Source organism: Mastomys coucha, unplaced genomic scaffold (assembly GCF_008632895.1).
Source record: "Mastomys coucha isolate ucsf_1 unplaced genomic scaffold, UCSF_Mcou_1 pScaffold23, whole genome shotgun sequence".
NCBI lineage: Eukaryota > Metazoa > Chordata > Mammalia > Rodentia > Muridae > Mastomys > Mastomys coucha.
Window position 1 is genome coordinate 9,397,636 of NW_022196906.1, and position 20,769 is coordinate 9,418,404.

Consider the following 20,769-nt stretch of genomic DNA (forward strand, 5'->3'; position numbering starts at 1 on the left):
ACCTATTTATTTGGGATTCCAATGTAGACTGAAGAATAGAAGCTCTCTAGGACTCTATCACCATATTGGAACTGCTGAGATTTCCAGTCTTGTAGACAGAACAACTATTAGATCATTGGGCTTCTGCCAGCAGTCAGCTCTCTAGGATCACCCAGACCACAGACTATATGCCATTCTAATAATAAATTTTCCACTTGCTGTCTGAATATATATGGATATGATATATATGAATATGAATATATGTATATATTCATTCCATATTCATTCTATCTGTTCTGTTCCTTAGAGGATCCTGACTAATATAGTGATCCATAGCCATAGGTGAAAGGATACTGGGAACCACCAGAGGTTAGAGTTTTGAGTTATAGCCCAGTGACAGAGTGTACATTTGCTTCAACTGGTGCTATGGTGCATATAAATCATGTGATGCTACGTTACTTAACTTTACCTGTCAACTTGACAAAGTTTAGAGTCACCTGAGAAGAGATTCTCAATTGAGAAGGTGCTCAGATCAGATTGGTCTGTGGGCATGTTTGTGGGAGATTGTTTTCCTTGTTACGGGACGTGGGAGAGCCCAGGCCACTCTGGGCAGTCCCAGTCCCCGAGCAGGCAGTCTTGGACCATGTATGAAAGCTAGCTAAGCATGAGTCTGTGAATGGGCTGTCAAGCGGTACTTCTCAGTGGTTTCTGCTGTGTTTCCTTAGCTGCGAATTTTTTCTGGTTGTACGTAATGCTGTATGGAATGTCAGGTAGTTCTGCCTTTAGGCCAGTATCTTGAGTTACTGTCCCGGCTCCCCTCAATGGCAGATTGTGACCTGGAAGTGTTAGATGAAATCAACCCTTTTCTCCTCCAAGATTCTTTTTAGTATTTTGTTGCTGCAGAAGAATGGAATTAGAACAAATGAAAATGGTCTCTGGGGACATGCGTTACTTTTGGTTTTCCTTTCTCTCTATTATCTGGTAGATTTTCATTTTGAGACTTATAGTCTCTGTTTTACTTACTATGTTTTTGGCAGGAGACTTGCTATAAGTTAAATCCTCAATTTTCTTTCTTTCTTTCTTTTTTCTTTTTGTTAGAACAACTCAGCAAAATAAAATTCTGGTTTATTGTTGAACATTGTTTCACACATACATCAAATAGGCCAAAAAAAAATAAACAGCAACTTCATAGACAAAAAAAAAAAAAAAAAAAAAAAAAAAAAAAGAAAGAAAAAAGAAAAAAAAAAGAAAAAAAAATCTTTTTATCTTTGGCCTTTTTAACCATCTCATACAAACCAACTACTTATAGTACAGCTAGGTACATATACACAAAAAGTTACTGGAATGCTTGGAAAAAGATTTTGTTGTTGTTTTTGTTTTTTGTTTTTTTTACAAGGTTTTTTTTTTTCCTGCTTGTTTTTGTTTTTTTTTTCTCCTTTGAGATTATAATGAACATGGCCACACCACAAGTAAAGTCTGAAGTAGGACAGAAAACACTCTGAAGGCTGGTTTGGTCACCCGTTATCATTAAAAATGGCTGACCCCTAACAATATGTATAAAAATATAAAATGTAAATAAAAAATAAAAACAAATTTTCCTCTTAAAGTATTTTTACGAAAAAAATCAGGGCCTGGGAAGTTCTGGTTCTTTTTCCCTCCCATGTTGCCAGTTCATGTGGCTTTGGTGGGGGTGGTGGAGAGTCATCTGTGAGTGGCATGCCCGCTGTGGGCGGGGCCTGCTTCTCTACTCGAAGGTGACCAAGTTTAAATTCTGAAATGGGAAGTGGAGGGTGAATAGGTCACGGTGCGGTGCGTAAGGTTAGCTTTTCCTTTTGTTGTCTAGTCATCCTCGTCAGTCTTCTGCTTCTTGGTGTTGACATCCTCATCTTCACCATCCTCAGCTACCCGCTTGCCCGTAGGAGCCTCAGCTTCCCCATCTTCATCTCCATCCTCTTCCTCACTGTCACCTTCTTCCTCCTCCTCCTCTTCCTCCCCACCCCACCTTCTTCCTCTTCTTCATCTACCTCATTGTCAGCCTCCTGCTTCCCGTTTTCCTCATTAGCATTCCCATTGGCAGGTGCATCTCTTCCATTCTCTGCCTCCTCCACAACTTCCTCCTTCTCCTTCAAGTCCTTGGTGGTGATCTCGGAGCTGGTGTCCACTGCCGTGTCTGACATGGTGGGGCACGCCGGTGGTCCGATGCAGCGAGGGAGGAAATGAGTCGAGTTCGAGGACTCTGTCGAGAGAACTGCAGGAGTCCGCGTTGGAGGAGGAGGGGTAGGCTGTGGGCAGCTGCAGCTAGTGTGGAGCACGACCCGGGAAACAATGCAAAGATGGCTTTTTGGAGCAGCCAGTGGGCTGAATCCTCAATTGTCACAGCAGGTTGTATGTATGGTTTGAATATGAAATATACCCCAGCTAATTCTGTTATTTTGGGAGGTTGTGGAATCTTTAGGGAATGGGATCTAGCTGTTGACAACAGATCTCTAAGGGTGGGTCTGGACACTTGTACCTACTTCTGATTCCAGTCTAGCACTTTCTATTTCTTGATTGACTATGAATAAATCACACCCCACCATGTATTCCCTTCCATGATAACTGACAGCTCTCTAGACCATGAGCCAACCTTTCCTCCCTTAAGTTGCTTCTGCCAGGTTTTCGGTCATGCAGATTATTGGTACTAAGAAATAGGCTGTTGATGTGACAAACCTGGCTGTGTGGTTTTTAGACCTTTGAAACTGGTTTGTGGAGGAAGCAGATGGAGCTGTGGGCTAGTGATTCCTTAGGATACTATAAGTAGATTTTAACAGGCTAGTCTATTGGGAGTGCCAAAGATAAGAATTCACATAGAAATGACAACAGTAAAGACTGTACACATGTGATTTCAGATCAGAGTAAGGACTTCACTGACAACTGGGTTACAGGCCATTAATCTTATATTCTGGCAGAGAAAGTGGCTACAGTCTGCCCATGTCCCAAAAATTTTAGTAAGGCTAAGTTAAATTAATTTATTAAATTTATTTATTTATCCATTAGTTAAATTAATTTGACAGAGGAAATTGTAAGGTGACATAATATTCAGTCTATAGCATGGTTACTGCTGGCTGTGTTCAGTCATCTTTATAGTGAGAATGAAGAGAGAGCAGAATGAGGTAGAAAATATGTACTTTGGCTGAAGACAAGAATGATGTGGATAGATCATTGCTGAGCTTTTGTCTTTTACTGTTTATTGTAATGCTAATTGCTGGCCTCTAAGATTTGGAGTCTGCATGTAGCCTGAGGAACCCTGCCTTCAGTTAATTCTAATAGGTAAATAAATGCCAGCAGCCAATAGCTGGGGAGAAGAGACATAGCTTGAGACCACAAGAAGGAAGGGAGAAAAGGGAGAGCCACATGGGATCAAGAAGCAAGGAGAGGAAAAAGGAGAACCATCATGAGCTAGGGGCCTAGGGAACGTGGCCCAGAGGGCTACCTAATTGGAGCTAAGAGCAGCCCAGATGAAACATAGTAAGTAATAACTTGGGATATGGATAGGAGGTAGATTCTAACAGCATGGAGGGTAGGAGCTACCCAGCTATTGTGCTCCCTAAAGCTTATTTAAAAATAAAGGCTCGCTCTGTGTGTGTGTGTGTGTGTGTGTGTGTGTGTGTATGTGTGTGTGTGTGTGTGCCTTTCATTCAGCAACATAAATGGTCAAAGTGGGCAGGAACCCTGTGCCAGAATATTTTAAAATTTTTTTTACAAGTCATCTATAATTTTCTTAATGATTATTAAGAAAATTAACACCATTAAAGATAAATTATATCCGTTGGATTGGACATTGAGGACAGGATTGCAATATCAAAGGCTCCAAGTGTAAAAGAAGAGCAGATTTGGAGGATTGTGCTGCCATAGGTGTGCCCTGCTTGAACAGGGCCACCCAGGGGGGATACTTTTCAGTAATATAGACACTCAGACGCAACTACAACTGTGGTCCAATTGGACCCACCTACATCTCATTGCCAGCAGATTTTGGCATTGTCTATGGACTGCTGGTTTGTAGACGTGAAGAATATAAGAGCTACAGAGGCATGCAGGCTTGTACCTTGTTTATAGAAAATAATGCTGGTTGGCCCACGCAGTCTGTACCAAAGGCCTCCTATATGAAGCTCTTGAGTTACATATGGATGAAGTTATGATCATGACTCCTAAGTCACAACAACATCCCAAAATGTTGGAGAGGCCAGGAATTTGGATGGCCTACTAAGGAGAACTGCAGGCATTGAGTAGAGCTATCTAAGAGAAAGGATGTGTGTATGGCAGATGGCATGGATGGAGGGATGAGTTGTGTCCTTCAGATCACAGGTGATGTTAAAATTTATCCCAGAGCCATTGGGTGTTTGGATCTCTGGGTTTGGTCTTGCTTTGGTAGAATATTTCCTTGCTGTCTTAGGGTTTTATTGATGTGAAGAGATATCATGACCCAGATAACTCTTAGAAGAGAAAATATTTAATTGGAACTTGCTTACAGTTTTAGGGATTTAGTTCATTATCATGGTGAGGAGTATGGTGACACACAGGCAGACATGATGGTGGAGAAATGGCTGAGAGTTCTACATCTGGATCCACAGGCAGCCGAAAGAAGAGGTACTGGGCATGGCTTGGGATTTTGAAACCTGAAAGCCCATCTACCATAACTCACTTCCTTTAATAAGGCCACACCTCCTAATCCCTCTCAAGTAGTGCCACTCCCTGCTAACTAAGCATGCAAATCTATGAGACTACGGGAGTGGGGTGGGGGTGGGGGTGGGGGGTGGTTCTTACTATAACCACCACACTGAACACATCCTCACTTTTAGAACAAGAATGTGAGAATGTTCATGAGGTACCATTGTATGTTGGAATTGCATATGTTTCCCTTTGATATTACAGGGGTTCTCAGCTGGGAGTTTCCTGTCAGTCTCTGAGAAACTTTTGAGTTTGGACTTTTTCAAAAGTTAGTGTTGAAACTATTGAAACTATATGGAAACTATATAGACTCTTGAAGTTAGCCTGGATACATTTTGCATTGTGACATGACCAAGCAGAAGCATGTTCTGGTTTGAATATGAAATGCTCCCCACAGACTTGTGTGACTGAATATAAAGAGGCACAGGGGAGCCTGTCTCTCCACTTCCCTGAAGCATGGGGCTAGAGAATGGAACGCTCCTTCCCTCCCCCCTTCATAGGCGCCTCTGGCCTTTGGAGAGGGCCCAGTTTGGCGCTGGAATATTGCAATTCCCTTTTTCCCCTTTCATGGCAGCACTCCCTTCCCCCCACTCCCTACCTACCCCCCTCCCCTGCAGGGGAGGGCAGATGCCAGCCTTGGGAACAGACAGAAAGCACCATACCAAAGCCTCTGTGTTGCCAATGCTCCCTTTGATTGATAACCAGTGTTTCCCTAGTGCAGATGGCTCTTGCCCTTGGAGGAAGCAGGGACCTATATCCTTAAAATAATAGAAATAATAGAAAGCCCACTCTTGGACTATGGGGGAAGGGCAATTAAGTGTTCCCAGACAGCTGTGACCAGGTTGTAAAAATACACTAGCTTCTGATAATGCAGTAAGTTACTTTTCCCGGGTCAGGAATGTCCCTCTTCAGCTACGCAGTTCCGCCCTGCTGTCTAAACAAATGTTATCAGGTTTGAATGATGGCACTCCTATTATCACCTCCCCAGTCACATAACCCCAAAGTTCGTGGATCCTACCCTAATTCATATGCACATAGATGCTCCAAGCCCCTAGACACTGGCTTCACGTTCCTAACCTGTGCAGTGCGGAAAGGCTTATGATCCGAGTCTGACTCGTGTAATAAAGGCTCTCTTTGTTTTTACATCGGACTTGCAATTCCCGGTGTTCTTCTGGGGTTCCCAAGAACTGGCCATAACAAACACTGTTCTTGGAGTGTGCAGTTGTATGATGGTTGGGATGTGGGGGCCTCTGACTTGAGCCTTGAAGGTATTTTTTTGCCTTTGGTTCCAGTCTAGCTCTTTCTGCTTCCTGATTGGCCATGATAGATGAGCTTCTGCCCCATCCTGCTATTGCAATGGACTCTATGTGAAAGCCAAAAGAAGCCTTTTCTTCCCTATTTCTTCTGTTTTATCAATGCACACCAACTAATGCAAACCAGGCTGTGGACAGCATCTCTCTGTCCAGTTCTTCCCAGTGAAAACGAAATGTGGTGTTGGGAGAATCTTCCTGCCTAGAGTGGGCATCTTCACAAGCTGGGCTCCGAAGTGGAAGCTGTGGGGCTCCGGGAGAAGGGAGCCTGCAGGATGTACAGAAGAGCTCCCTGGCTGTGTGAACATTGGGTATTAAGTAACCTGTCTACTTTGAGGGCTCTAACTTCTGACAAGAGACCTCTGGGGGGCGGGGCTGGAGGGAATCTGGCTGAACAGAAAGAAGTACTGCTGAGGACAAAATGGCTCAATCAAGCAAAAGTGATTCCAGGCCCGACGCCAGTCTAGTATCTGCCACCGGGTTCTCATTATCTTCTTTGAACCTCAGTAGGCCTTGCCTACCTTTGATAGTGCTCGCACAGGGCTCTGGCTGGAAGATTAAAGCGGCTTTCTGGCTCGTTAGGAAGAAATCATGTGGAAGTGGGTCTCACAGCCAGAGACATTCGCCTCTGAAAGACGCCACTCTGCGACTAGATTACCTCGCTGCTCCAGAGTATAGAAATGCTGCTGATTAATTCTTTCCATTAGGACCAACATTTCCTGCTACTCTGGGGTTTATGATTGAAACAATACGTTCTGATTACCATTGTGTCCTGTGTAATTTAGATGCTAAGTGCAAAAATGTGAAATGTAAGGTTTTTTTTTTTTTTTTAAGTCCTGTGACTACAGATGAGAATGTACTTTAGAAGTAGAGTTACAAACAATGAAACAGTAATTAAAGACCCATGTTTTTCCTGGGACTAAAAGATCCCACTGTGCCAAGATTTTGATTGGCAGCATGTAATTAAAAGGTATTTCATATGGTTATGAAACAGAACCAGCAAGGAAAACAAAACATAGAGGAACACTTTTATACAGGAAAACATTTTTAAAATTTTACTCATTGTGAATATGTGTAGAGCACCCAACTAAGCATTTAAAATTGAATGCCTAGGGTACACCAAATGTCAAAATTTTTCCTTTTGTTTACATTCAGCAATTGAATGTATACTGTATTTTTAAAAATTATAGATAAATATGTATAAATTATTAGGAAAAGGGGAAAGTTCTGAGATCACAAAATGTTGACATTTTAGAAGTTAAATCCCAGTGTGCTTGGATTTATCCCTCTTGCTATTGTATTCATTTACTATATTTTAAATTAATTTAAAAGTTTTTCAGAGCAACAAAGGGGAAAATAGGAGGTTGGAGGGAGATATAGTTAATGTACAGCATATACTTGCATGAATATATCTACAAGTTTTCCATTGTTGGTTTTGCTTTGGATAAATAATACTTCATCCATAAATTTTAATGGCTAGCCAATTTGAATGTGCCTTTTGGTGAGGGAGGTATCTGTGTGTGAAGGGTGACAGAGGGTGCTTCCCCTGTCCCAGGAGCAGCCTTCACTGAGTGACATCTGCAGAAGCGCCCTCTTACAATGTCACTAGGCAGTCACTCAAGTGAAGAGAAAATTCTTTTAAAGGCACCCCCCCCCCAAAAAAAAAAAACCATTAAGCTTAATGCCTTATGGTAGGATGTGGTGACAGACATCTGTAGTCTTGGCTAGTCAGGAATCTGAGGCAGGAGACTTGCTTGAGCCTAGTAGTTTGAGGTCAACCTGAGCAACTTAACAAGACTCTGTCTCCTTTTTGTCTTTTAAATTTATTTTTCTTTTAATTTATTTTGTGAAAGCAAGACAAAGTTTTACTTTACAAATAACATGTAACAAGCTGAGTCCTAACATCTGTTGGTTGCTATTAGGATGCACGAACACTGGCTTGAGCAAGCATAGCCACTGTCCCTAACTGGCCAGGACGGAGTACTCTAAGGCTGGCTGCTTCATAGGAGTAACACACAGCTATCTACTACGTTTTCATAGATAACGCCCTGGCCTTTAAGAAAGGAGAAGGGAACAATCCAGTCCCTTTCTTTCTTCAAAGACATTTTTTCTACTAGATTAGTAAAAGTCAATGCTCAGACCTGTTACTTGCTGTAACACACAGGAAACGAGGGACAAATACTCCTTAAAGACACACAAGGTAAGAAGAGGAAACATCAGGCACACAGTAACTGTACAAAAAGCTAGATTTGATACTCTCAACGAGTGAAGGGACCTACAACAGCACAGAGAAATAATGCCTTCTAGAGTAGAACTTCTAGAGTAGAGCTCTGTGGAGGTTTCTCATTCTATGGGGGAAGATCCCATGTCAACCCACAGAGCAGATGCTTCCACGTCCTATCCATTTATGCGGTAGTTTTCATAGATTTCTGGCTGGATGTCACACACAGAGGCCAAGAGGTTACCCAGGAACTTCATCTCTGATCTGCTTGAAGTAGTTCTGGAGTTCAGTCGTCTTCTCCTGGGTGTCCTCCATCTAGCTGCTACAGCTGCCATGGAGACCCAGCTTCCTTGGCCTGGAACTCCTTTTCCCTCTGCAAGGGGTACTGTTCAATCCCAGCTTGGGCAAGAAGCCTCCCTTACTTTTGCTTGCAGGTCTCGGACACCTCAGCCGTCTGCTTCTCAGCCTGCAGTAGCTGTTGGATGTCCTGCAACTGACTTGCTATCTCTATGTGGACTCTCTGTGGAGAGAATGGCCTAAGTCACAGCTCAAATACAGGCAGAAGCCCCTCAGGTCACCTGACCCACCACCCAGAATCCTTTTTTTTGAATTTATGAAAATTTATCCGTGTATATGTTTTGTAGTAGTTTATAAGTTTATAGTGTGAGTTTTGTTTTGCTGGAAAAACCATCCTCAGTGCTCAAGACAGAGGCTTCCTGATGGTCCATATCTCAGAACTATATTGAATTATCAGTGCCTGCCTTTCTTTGCCCCCATGTGTGGATGTTGTCTTATGCTGTGTCCATACCATTCTGTCCTGTCCATCTATTGTCTGGGTCCTGGGTTCCCCTCCCCGAGTCCTGCCCATATGCTCCAGCCACCACAATGGACTCAGGAACACCAAAGGGCCTTTAAGAAAGTAAAACAGGTCCTCCTGTTGGCTCCAGCTTTGGAACTACTAGACATTACTAAGCTATTTCTTCTATATTTTTTTAACAGTGGGAGATATGTTATTTTTTTTTTAATCTCTCAATGTTTCAACTATGTAGAAATCAAATGCAAAATATGTGCATTTTAAAATTAGCATATACTCAACTATCCAGATCCCATCGATCTGTAGTGAGACACATCTAGGAGGGGTGAGCCCTGCCAATCTGTACACTGTATTTCCTAGTGGAAAACACACTGGACTTCCTCAGGCGGCCTGTCCTCCATCTTAAGAGAGTCCCTGCAATGCTGGAGTAACTGGAATGGAAAGCTAGAGCTCTTAGAAAAGGGCCAGTCTCAGTAATAAAATTGCCCAAATTCAGCTGTATAAACACCTATCTACATGCAGTCTATCAGCTAGAGATAAAAAAAGTCATATAAGATTTGGAAAACTTTAAAATCACTCCAGTAAGTCAGAAGACCACCAGCAAATATACAGTGGTTCAGGATTTGGCCAGAATCAAGCCTGTTCCAGAATTGAATGTCTGTCTTTGCGAAAACTCTACTTGCACATAGATCACAAACACTGGACATCACAACTGCCTATGGCTAAAGTGTGTTCACAAGGAAGTGGCAGCTTCAAATTCCTGCTCTGCCCCTTTCCCCAAAAAGGAAAATCCAGAGGTGGGGTTTATACCAGGAAGTGTGGACACTTGGCTGAGTACTGGAGAGGCATCTGGAGAGGCATCTATCTAATGAGCACATACCACCTCTGCCCGCCCTAGTGCAAAAAGACTGAGAGCCGTGCTGGCAGCCCTGGGAACCAGTGAGGAAGGCTAGATGGGGGTGGAGGGACCCCACCGCCTGAACTTCCTTCTGAGATTCGCAGTTTAGGGTGCAAGATTCATGCTCAACAGGCACCAAGACCAGACCAGATGTGGGGGGCTGGGGTCCCCATCTTGTCACTGGTCATTGCAGACCTCGGCACCATGCTACCCCCCATGTGCATACTGAAGGTAGGTGTATAATATTTACTGTAGTGAAGACAGTAGCTCTCTTCCACCATAGGAGAGAACACAGGCTTTATCAGTCCCCTACCCCAGCTCCACTCTAGCAGTAAAAGAAACACTGGGAAAGGGCATATGAACCCCCTTGAAAGACTAAAGAACCCAGAGCACCTTTATAAATATCATATCATTAATTTCTTTCACCATGTTGAAACACACAGCAAGTTGAACACTCATTTAAAAATAAGCCTCAAGGTCTATATGTACAATACAGTAAAGGGGGTATGCAAACAGGAGGGGACGTCTGTCTGGCTATGGAGTCCACTTTACAACTGCCAAGCAGAGCTTGCCAACATTGTGGGCTGATTGAGTGGAGCTGGCAAGATGGCATTTGACTAATGCTGGCCTTGGCTCTCCATTAATAGTCAGGGGGAGACAAGGGGCAGGGATATCTACCTAGGGATCCTTGTATCCAGGGAGCAGGAAAAGAGGTGAGCCACCAGAGAGGCCCAGTGTGGCAGGAGGGCTCATTTCACAAGCCAGCAGGCCTCTAGCTCCTGACGGAGATTGGAAGGTGACCCCAAAGGCTCCTTCCCAGTCCAAACTGGCTTTGCAGTGGGTGGGTAGGTGTGGCAAGAATCGCAGAGACAGAGACCTCATTTCATGGGGAACCAGAACCCAAGAACGTGAACCCAAACCAGCTGAGCAGGGAGTAGAGAGGTCAGTGAAGTGACTGAACGGGAAGCGACATCGTGTCCTTCAGACCACACAGCAGCCGCTGGGTGGAATGTGATGTGCTAAGTGAGCCACGTGACAGAGCAGTAACCTGGCACTTCCAAGGTCAGGCTCAAGTCTCTGCTTCCTTCCGGTGCAGCTCTGCTACCTCTTACCGACCAAGCCAGGTCAGTGGCATATAGCCCCTGTAGCAGAAGATGGGGGCGGGGTCTATCCTTACAGGAGATGGGAGAACTGGGTGGATTTGTAATTCAGCTGATTGTTGGGCATGAATTTGTGCAGCTAGCTCACTCTTTCTTCAGCATGGGTTGTAGTGGTAGGCACTGAGGCAGGCGTAATAGGAAACTTTTGAATGCAGGAGTTGGTGGCACCTGCATGGTTACAGAAGCCACAATGGCAGGTGGCTGTGGTAGAGGGCTTGGGCTTTGAGTGGATAGGTGCCAGCCGGTCAAAGCCCTGAGTCTGACCCACATACTTTTCCCGCATAGGTACCACATGGACCAAGCTGTTGCGTGCAGAGGCCTTGCTGGAAAAAGCACTGGGCTGGAGGCCGAAGGACAGACCAGTACAGTGACACAGCGCTGGCAGAGGGAGGAGCTGCAGGACAGACCACAGTTTAGGCACTTGGAGAGGGCAGACTCTTGTCGAGGGTAGATGGAGTGGGCATCATTTTTGATCAGCCATACATCCAGCCACAGAGCATCCTCCCTCTGGCAGGTCGTCCTGGGTAGGACAAAATTTAGTTGTAACTACCACCCATACAATTAAAAGAATACTCAAATAGTCAATAATGCCCACATGACTCATTATCAGACCTTACTGATAAACCCTGGCTGAGTTACCTTCCAGCTGCCTGTCTCCTTAAATCCTGCGACTCTTCTCCCTGACCCTGATTCGGACCATCGCTTTACCAAGGCAGCGAAATCTTGGCTCAGATACATAGTACCCAACCTGACTTGAAGAACTCCCCTTCAAGGAGAGTTGCCAGCGGCAGAGCAGACTTAGTTTAAAGATGGAAGCAGCTTCATCCTCGAGGTCAGAGGAAGGCAGGAACAGCAGTAACCACGGAAACAGAGGTAATCTGTGGCTCAGTCTCTTCCCTCAGGTACTTCAGCTCAGAGGACTGAACTGATAGCACTAAGCCAGGCCCTCATCATAGAAAAAGGACTGGATGTTAACATTTACATGGACAGCCAATATGCATTTGCAACTGCTCATGTACATGGAGCTGTTTACCAGGAGAGAGGGCTCCTAACTACAGAAGGGAAAATCATCAGAGTCCTATAGCCACTCAAAGCCCTCTGGTTGCCAGAGAGGTTGACAATCAAACATTGTCCAGACCATCAAAAAGGAACACTAATAGCTAGAGGTAACAACCTAGCTGATAAAACTGCTCAGGAGTTAGCCCTAGGAAAAAAACGGCTGCCTCTATGTTGGCTATTCTCCTGCCTGAGCCACCCAATCCCAACTTACCAGAATGCTCAGTCTATACAGAGGAAGAGATCAAATGGGCTAAGAATCAGCCCATGAGTCAATGTTCGGAAGGATAGTAACAATCTGCTGAAGGTAAACTAATATTACCCACCTCCTTGGCAAAAACCATCCTCAGAAAAATCCACAAAGTCACTCACATGGGTGTGAGATAGATGGCCAACGCAGTGAGACATTATAAGGTGACTTTCAAGGATATGCAGAACTCTACTGAGGATATAGTGGCAAGCTGCAGAGCTTGCCAGCACCAACACGCATAACACTCCCAGATATCCAGGCTCTCGATGAGGCTAGGGACCAGGGGGCCTACCTACTAGGACGTTGATTTTACAAAAATCAAACCAGGGAAGTACGGTTACAAGTGCTTGCTGGTGGTCATGGACACTTTCTCTGGATAGACAGAAACATTCCCAATGAAGACCCAAACTACAAAGGTAGAGAATATCTTACCCAGATATAGATTCCCTCATATGATAGGGTCAAACAATGGACCAACACTTGTGTCCAAGGTAAGCCCAGATGTAACGAGATTTATTGGGATATTACATTGTACATATTGACCCCAAAGTTCAAGACAGGTAAAAAAGATAAACAAAACATTTAAAGAGAGCTTAATTAAAATTGACCTTAGAGACTGGCAGAGACTGGGTGATGCTCCTTCCCTTTGTCCTATATCAGGTGAGAAATTCTTCTTACTGGATAGGATTAACCCCTTTTAAGATTATATATAATGTCTCTGCCACCATTGTACCCAACCTGCAGCCAGCAGCTGTTGTGGATTTAGAAGATGATGATGGCTTAATAACTACAATCAGAACAATCCAGTGGGTTCATAAATATGTTTGGCCTAAACCACGTGCCCTCTGTGAAACAGGCCTGGTTTCCAGAACCACATAAGTTTCGATCAATAGACTGGGTCTACATGAAGAGATTTCACCAGGACATGCTAGAGCCCAGGTGGAAAGGACCTTTTACCACCTGCTAACTATACCGACTGCCATTAAAGTGGACGAGATAGCGCCTGGGTACACTACACTCAGGCCAGACCAACTGATCCACTCTCCCTGAGGAAGATGCCAGACTCCATTGTCACTGATTAGAAAGTTCAAAAGGGCACCAACCCTCTCAAGTTAAAATTAACTCAGTCTTGAACCTACTATTTTTGTTAACTGTTATTACAAACTGTTATTTTGTTATTACAGCCCCCAGCCCACAGCAGTCCTTTGACCTAATCTGGGTGATTGAAAATTCCAAGACTGGCTATCATGTCCAACTAGCCAAGGGGGCCATGTGAAACATCCTGGTTTCCAGATTTACCTTTTGATTTGTGCGACTAGCTGATAACTCATGGCCTGATACTTGACCAACTTTACAAAATTTGTATCCCAGATATAGATGGAGGACTTTTTATATATGTCCAGAGGAGAAAGAACTGCCACATGTGGGGGTCCCAAACAACTCTACTGTACTGCTTTGGGATGCAAACCATCAGTCATGAGGAACAGAGAATAAAAGAGAGACCTTATCACAGTTTCCCTGCAGGGCAACTCCAAAGTTCACTCAGGTTCACTGCCCCCCAAACAAGCTAAAAGATGAAAAGTCAGAAAGTTGTAGGGCCTTTGGCTTCACATTATTAGAGACAACAATCCTAGATTGCTCTTTAAAGTTATACTTTTGATAAGGCCAATCATAAACCCACCATCAACAGCTATAGGCCCAAATCAGGTTCTGATAAACCCTAAACCTATGTTAACACCATTCTGTAGACTAGTGACTACTTTACCCCCAGTCACCTAAGCACAGGAACCCCCAGTTCCAGAACTTTCCCTGAAACACTCAGAACCAGTGGATTCCCTCTGGTCAATGATGTTAAAGACCTTTCAAATTTTTAAATGTCTTCAAGCTAGAACACACCACCTCTTGTTGGTTATGTTATAATGCTAGACCCTCCTTTTATAAAGAAATTAGATTAATAGCTAGATATAATATGTCTAAAAAGGATACTACGTGCAAATGGTCACAGGAAGGTCCAGCTTTAAGCCTGCAGACCATATCAGGGCAAGGTACCTGCCTGGAGAAGGTTCCCCGGTCACACCAACACCTCTACAATTGGACTGTTCCCACAGTTCATTCTAAATGGATGTCAACACCCCTCCCACACTCCCGGACCTGTTTGATGGGACTGACTCCTTGTGTGCATAGAGAAGTCCTTAATTCCTCTACCCTAAAAGAGTTGTAAACTTTAGTTTGGTTAGTGCCCCATATAACCTATTATTCAAAAAAGACAATGCTGAGAACTTTGGTAGGATATGTTAAAAGAGACCTCATGAGACAGGAAAGGGAACCCATCTCTTTAACCCTAGCTTTAATCTTAGGGGCAAGACGAGTCAGAGCCAGCACTGAGACAGCTACATTAACATGACAGAGAAAAATTACAATAGCTTGAAGGCAGACATAGATGAAGATACCCAATGCCTAGAAAAGTCCATTTTGCACTTAGAGCATAATGTGGACTCTCTAGCTGCAGTAGTGCTGCAGAATAGGTGAGGATTAGACTTAATGTTTCTACAACAAAGAGGACTATGTGCCAATTTGCGTAAAAAAAGTTTCTATGTCAACCATTCTACAGTCATTAGGGAATCATTAGCCAAAGTTAGAGAAAATATAAATAGATGCTAAAGAGAACGGGAAAAATAATTCCAAAAATTAGTACCACTCACTGTTCAATTCTTCCCCCTGGTTAACAACTCTCATTTCTACTCTCATGTGTCAGCTCTTTGCTGGCAGGTCCAGTAGAGAGGAGAGAAACCTGTCCAGCTGGGTCTGTCTGGGGCTGAGCAGGATGGCGAGTGTCGATGGCCCAAAAGAAACACACTGGAGCCAGGGCAGTGTTGGTGCATGCCTTTGATCCCAGCACTTGGGAGGCAGAGGCAGGTGGATTTCTGAGTTTGAGGCCATCCTGGTCTACAGAGTGAGTTCCAGGATAGCCAGGACTACACAGAGAAACCCTGTCTCAACAAACAACAACAACAAAAAACCAAAAAACAAAAACCAAACCAAAACAAAACAAAGAAACACATAGGGCTGGGAGTTGTGTCAAAGCAGGAACTCTCTTTACCGTAGCAACAATTTGTTTATATAGGCAGGGCAAGGAGGTGGGGATAGGAGTATGGGGTGAGATGATGAGGGGTGTGGGGTAATCTCACGGGTCTTGTAAGAAACTGATACATCTGGGCTGGCGAGATGACTCAGTGGGTAAGAGCACTGATTGCTCTTCTGAAGGTCCTGAGTTTGGATCCCAGCAACCACATGGTGGCTCACAACCACCCATAATGAGATCTGACGCCCTCTTCTGGTGCGTCTGAAGACAGCTATAGTGTATTACACCAGAGGGAGCGGGGCCAGAGTGAGCAGCCATCTGTACAACTACAGTGTACTCATACACATAAAAATAAATAAATAAATAAATAAATAAATAAATCTTAAAAAAAAAAAAAAAGAAGCCTGGCAGTGGTGGCACACGCCTTTAATCCCAGCACTTGGGAGGCAGAGACAGGCGGATTTCTGAGTTTGAGGCCAGTCTGGTCTACAGAGTGAGTTCCAGGACAGCCAGGGCTATACAGAGAAACCCTGTCTCGAAAAAACAAAACAAAAACACAAAAACAAAAAAAAAAGAAAGAAAAAAGAAATTGATACATCAGCAGTAGCTAGGCAGAGGCAGTCTCATTCAGGTTGGTAGGTCGTGCTGAGTCATTCTCAAGCAAATGACAGGTCTCAAAAATCAAGCCAGGCTCCAGTTTGTCCTCAAGGCCCAAACCAAGGCCAAATAGGGCCCAACTCTCACAGGACCCTTGGTTATTCTCTTACTTCTCTTCACTTTTGGACTGTGTGTTATCAATAAGCTTTTACAATATATAAAACAGAGACTGGAAACTACTCAACTGATGATAATGAGGTCACAGTATCAACAAATTAACATAGACAATCCAGATCTTGAAGCGCTCAAGATTGGCCTCTAAAGCTACTAGTAGAAGGGGAGGATTGAAGAGACAAAAAGCAGCCAGCACTCCTCTCATTGCAAGCCCCAGCGCTGAGTTAAGTAGGGTTCCTTTGTGAGCTGTCCCAGTGAATAGAGAGTGACCAAGGAAGACTCCTAATGTACGTGCACGTGAACACACATGCTTGCATACTCCTTGTCTTAGTTAGGGTTTCCATGCTATGAAGAGACACCATGACCAAGGCAACTCTTATAAAGGCAAATATTTAACTGGGGGTGGCTTACAGTTTCAGAGTTACGTTATCATCACGGTGGGAGGAATGGCAGTGTGCAGGCAGATGTGGGACTGGAGGAGCCAAGAATTCTACATCTTGATTTAAAGGCGGCAGCAGCAGCAGCAGAATTTTTTTCTGCAGTGGGTGGAGCTTGAGCACTAGGAGACCCACAGTAAAACACTTCCTTCAACAGAGCCACACCTATTACAACAAGACAATACCTCCCAATAGTGCCACTTCCCATGGGCTAAGCATATTCAAACACCACACTCCCACATACAAGTAAACCCACACACATATAAACATACATGGACATTTACCACACACGGACACATGCAAAAAATTTTTAGTTGGAAAAATAACACTGATACAATCTGTATGTTTGTGTGCATGTGTACATGCATGTTTGTCTATATGTACATGCGTGTGTGCACACACGCACATGTGAGCACACGTGCATGTGCATGTATGCAGGTAGAGTAACCCATGCAGGTGTGTATCTTTCTCAAATGCTTTTCCACTTTTTGTTTCTCAAGACAAAGATCTCTCAGTGAATGTGTTACTCACCATTTGGCTAGATTGGCTTCTCCAGAGTCCCTTGGGGTTGGCCTCTTTCTGACCCACACTGTACGTTAAGTTGCAGGTATGCAACACCATTGCTGGCTTTTACCTACAGATCTGATCTCAGGTCCTCGTGTCTGCAAGCTCTGTACTCAGTGACTCATCCCTTCAGTCCCCTAAAGTTTCCGATCATATATGTAATCTTCATTGCCCACTCAAAGATCTTTGATGGCCCCAGCAATGTCTTCCATAGTTCAGCATCAAATGCAGGCTTCTGTATACCTTGCTGGTGTGTTGTCTTGGCTTCCTTCAGCTGGGAACTGCTCCAATATGAGCTGCTTCACTGCACAATAGGTGGGATCCTTGGCTCAGAAACTGTGCCCAACTTTATGGAGTGGAAATTCACATTCTGGCAGATGTAATTCATTATTTTTTTCTTATGTTCATTCATTCATTCATTTCATTTATGTCTGTGCACATATAATGGAGGCCAGAGGACAACTTCTGGGAGTCAGTTCTCTTCCACAACTGTGCGAATTCCAAGGATTGAACTCAGGTTGTCAGGCTTGGCTGCAGAGGCTCTACCCACAGAGCCATCTCACGAGCTCTCTGAATGACTTCAGTTTGCATTTTTGTTTTACTAAGCTGCAGATCTGGGAAGCAGAGCCACCCCATTGATGTCCTTGAGTGAGACTGGCTCTGACATACCAACACTGTCCCTCCCTGTTTATCCTTGTATCTCATGGTTGTGGTGAACAGAGTCGCTGGTAGAATGCCCTCCTGTGTGGGCTGTCTGCCTGTTTAGCTTTAGTGTGTGCTCTTTGTCAGCCTTTCTCAGTGTCGGGTGTAGGAAGGCACATGCTCCTGAAGGCCCCTTCAAGAGAAGGTAAATTTGATCACGTGGTAAGATGCTGCCTCACTGAGATTTTCTACCGGAAAGGTGAATGCTGTATTCTGCCTTTTAAAACAGGTAATCGGTTTTGTGAGGGACGATTTGAGGCTATCCTCCTTGCCGTCCTCACCTGCTCCTCCTTGACATCTTACTGGCTAGTTGTGCTCAATTTTCTTACAAATTGATTGACACCACAGTTGCCAAGGTTGTTTATTTTATTTTTTTAAGCTTTACCAACTCTCCTATATTGGGTTTCTATGGTAGGTTAGTCACTCCATTTCTCCTGAAATTTTGTATAGTAGAATGGACTCAGATTTTATATAGTGAGTTATGACCCATTTCCATCAGCGCTCGCCTTGTGCTGAGATGTCACATATATGGCTTGAGTGGAAAGTCTCTTCAAGGTGAGTCTAGCTTGATAATAATGCTTTTATTCCTCATCAATCTTGGATCAGTTCCTCACTTTCTAAAATTAAATCTATCTCCTTCCCTGTGTAAATACTGGAATTCAGTAGTTCCCAAAGGTCTTGCCTCCTCTGAGTTGAGAACAGTATTTGGCACTCAAGATCTGACCACTATGTCTGTGTATTCTCCTGGAGTTTCATTTTTTTGTTGGGCCTTCTTGAAACTAGGAAGTAGGGGCTGGAGAGATGGCTCAGTGATTAAGAGCACTGACTACTCTTCCAAAGGACCTAGTTTCAAATCCCAGCAACCACATGGTGGCTCACAACCATCCGTAATGAGATCTGATGCCCTCTTCTGGAGTATCTTAAGAGAGCTATGGTGTACTTGTATATGATCAATAAATCTTAAAAAAAAAAAAGAAACTAGGAAGTGTTGTGTGTGTACACATGTGTATGCATGCACAAGTGCACATGAGGACCGACCCTCTTCACCTTGGCTTTGTTAGATGATCAAGGGGAAGCAGAAAAGTGAGTCTATTCATTTTTAGAACTTCTTATTAAAATATATTTTATCTTATTTGAAAGTACATTCTAACAATATATTTGCTCTTTTCTTTTCTTATTGGCAACTAAAGCCTGTTAAGAATAAAATTCTGCTTTGTTGGTTTATCCTGTTTAAGCTGAAATAGCATTCTACAAAGGAATTCTCTGGTGCATGCGGCAGACTAGACATGCCAGGAAGGCTATGATTCTATTAGAAACCTCAGCAAAGACAGTGGCCATTGTAGTTGAGAGGATCCCCTGCAGAAGAGGGAGGTGTGAAGTGGCTTCCCTGGGAGGCATTGATTTTGAGTGAAAAGAGTCAGTGGAGATTGACCATGCATGACCAGTGGAGAAAGATGGGGCAGGAGTGGATATCATAGACATGTCACTCTTCTCACTGCTGTGATGAAATACCTGATAAAGGCAGTGTTAAGAAGGGAGTGTTTATTCTGGCTCACAGTTTGAGAATAGAGTACACTGTGGTGAGGAAAACAAAGCAATGGGAGGGTGAGGCGGCCACATGCATGCATCCCCAGTCTGGAAGCAGAGAAAGACTGTGATGGTTCGAATGTGTGTGGTCCAGGGAGTGGCACTATATTAGGAGGTGTGGCCTGTTAGAGGAAGTGTGTCACTGTGGACTTTGAGATCCTTCCCATAGCTTCCTGGAAGATAGTCTTCTCCTATTTGCCTTTAGAACAAGCCATAGGACTCTCAGCTTCTCCTCCAGCACCATACATGCCAGGATGCTGCCATGCTTCCTGCCATGATGATAATGGACTAAACCTCTGAACCTGTAAGCTAGCCCCAATTAAATGTTGTCCCTTATAAGAGTGGCCTTGGTCATGGTGTCTGTTCACAGCAATGAAAACGCTAACTAAGACAGAGATGAATGCTAGTGTTCAGCTCACTTTCTTTTTTCTATTCAGTCTAGGACCCAAGCCCATGGAGCAAAGCTGCTCATATTCAAGATAAGCCTTCCCTGATCAGTTAAAGGCCTCTGGAAACACCCTTATATACATACCTAGAAGTGTGATTCTTAATCCAGTCAGGGTGAGTATATAGATTGACTTTGTGAGGGGTAAGAGTAAGTTTTATTAGGGAGCAGGGAATTGATCAGTTTAGCAGAAGACAGCCATGATTCGTCCAGATGAGCCTCAGGGTGAGGATGGGAATGCCCTGGTAGCTTATTTATGAATGGTTCTGACAGCAACTTGGATTTTCTTTAGCTGGCAATGGAAGGATGCTTCTTATCTTTTGAATATCACAGAAAATAGAAGTGTGACAGCAATGGTCCAGAAGCATTCATTGTGACCATGTTGAGGTATTTCTTTCATGGTTGAGTGATGGTGATCAAGATGAGGTGCATTGATGGGAACTGTGGTTAGACATTCCTGCTGTGGCTGAGTATGGGTGGCGTGTCTTGCAAGAAGGTAGGCCCTGAAGGAATGCTACAGGATAGGGATTCATTTTGGGAATGAAAATTGTACTCTAAGAACAATCAAAGGTTTCCAGCTGTGACTAGGAGTTGAGACGATGGAGCCAGTGGAAAGAGGAGACTGATGGTGTTGGTGTTATGAAATATAATGTGGTGAGGGGTACCTGGCCTGCCCATGCCAATGTGTCCCCCTGAGAAACCACGCCATGCAAGAGATCTGATATAAAGGGGGTTTATGTGAGGGAAAGGAAGGGAAGGGAAGGGAAGAGAAGGGAAGGGAAGGGA

General features: G+C 43.9%; 2 pseudogenes; both read right to left on the reverse strand.

Annotated features, from left to right (window-relative positions):
• Positions 1-1,818: 1,818 nt before the first annotated feature.
• LOC116073471 lies at positions 1,819-2,183 on the reverse strand (annotated as a pseudogene).
• A 5,960-nt stretch (positions 2,184-8,143) lies between these two features.
• Positions 8,144-20,769, reverse strand: part of LOC116072633 — a 44,419-nt pseudogene continuing 31,793 nt past the window's right edge.